General features: G+C 34.5%; 1 pseudogene; it reads right to left on the bottom strand.

Annotated features, from left to right (window-relative positions):
• Nucleotides 1-1434: 1434 nt before the first annotated feature.
• LOC118600903 lies at nt 1435-1552 on the bottom strand (annotated as a pseudogene).
• Between the last annotated feature and the right edge of the window lie 213 nt (nt 1553-1765).

Genomic DNA, 1765 nt, shown 5'->3' with positions numbered 1-1765 from the left:
ATAATAAAGCCAATTAGGTCTTCAAATTTACTCAGTTAAATTTTGTTTTTAAACAGTAGTGAGTGGAGGGAGGGGTGCACTGGCTCACTTTCTTGGCCCTGAGGAGCTCCTATGGCCCCAGGCTACCAATCAATGCTCACAAACCTAGGCTCCAGAAGGGTACCTGTGAACCCAGGGGCTCAGTGGGGCCCAACACCTGGCTGACTATCAATGTTGCAGGCTTTTAGGTCACCCCAGCATCAGGTTGTGCAAGAACTCCATCAAAAAGTTACCCATGGGCATCACTATGTGGCCTACCCAGAATCTCTGGACATACTTACTGGTGAAGAACTTTGCCTTTCTGTACCAATCTGTACAAACTAAAAGAGGTGCTTACACCCTCAAATTTTCAGACACAAATTCTAGGCTACAAGGATAATAAATAATCAAGAAAAAAAGATGCCACTAAAGGAAACTAATGACTGAACATAAAGAAATAGAGATCTGTAAACTGTCTAACAAATAATTCAGAATAATCTTCTTAAAGAAATCTAGGAACAACAAGAAAACTAAGAAAAAAATAGAAAAAACGTATGAGAAAAATGAAATGAATAGAGAAAGAAAAACCATTGAAATAAACAAGAAGAAATCCTAGAGTTGACGACTACAATGACTCAACAGAAAAATTCAAAAGAGAGCTTCAACAACAGACTCAACCAAGAATAAGAAATATTTAGTAAACTCGAAGACAGGTCTTCTGAAATCAATGAATTAGAGGAGCAAAAACAAATAAAAATGAACAAGAAAGTAAAGAAAATTTACATGAATTATTGGATTTCATTAAAGAAATATTTATGCATTATTGGAGTTCCAGGAGAAGACTGGAGAAACGAGCAGGAAGATTATTTAAAGAAATAATGACCGAAAACTTTCCACACCTGGGAAAAATTTAGATATTCAGGTTCACGATTTTTAAAAGCTGCAAGTGAAAAAAATATTTCTCACATATAAGAAAATACTCATAAGGTTGCCAGCAAATTTCTCAACAGAAATCTTGTAGGCCAAGAAAGAGAAATGATATATTCAAAGTGATGGGGGAAAAAAATCTGCCAGCCAAGAATACTCAGCAAAGTTGTCTTTCAGGAATGAAGGATAAATAATAAAGACTTTTTCAAACAAACAAAAATTAAGGGAGTTCATCACCACTAGACCTGCCTTACAAGAAATACTGAAAGTTCTTTAAGCTAAGGTGAAAGAATGCTAATTAGTAACAGGAAGCCATATGAGAATATAAAACACTGAATAAGTAAGTAGATAGTCAAATTCAGAATATTCTAATACTGTAATGTGATAGAATATTAATCACTTAACTCTAGTATGAAGGTTCAAAGAGCAAAAATATTAAAATAACTATAACTATAGTAATTTGTTAATGGAGCCACATTTTTTTTTTATACCTTTTAGCACCTGGTCTTCCTAGGTGGTCTCCCATTCAAGTACTAACCAGGCCCAACCCTGCTTAGCTTCTGAGATCAGATGGGATTGGGCTTGTTAAAGTAGTATGGCCATAGATGAACCCACATTCTAAAAAGAGATAAATTATCACATCGAAAATATAAATAATCGGGTAGGTAAAAGGGTAGAGTTTTCATATGCAATTAAAGTTAAGTTGTTATCAGCATAAAATAGACTGTTATATCCGGAAGATGTTTTGTGTAAGCCTCATGGAAACCACAAATGAAAAACCTAAGCAGACATACAAACGAGAAAGATAAATATTTAAAAA

This window comes from Rousettus aegyptiacus, unplaced genomic scaffold, assembly GCF_014176215.1.
Source record: "Rousettus aegyptiacus isolate mRouAeg1 unplaced genomic scaffold, mRouAeg1.p scaffold_m13_p_3, whole genome shotgun sequence".
Lineage (NCBI taxonomy): Eukaryota > Metazoa > Chordata > Mammalia > Chiroptera > Pteropodidae > Rousettus > Rousettus aegyptiacus.
The sequence above is the reverse complement of the archived record's forward strand: the minus strand, read 5'-3'. Positions and strand labels throughout refer to the sequence as shown.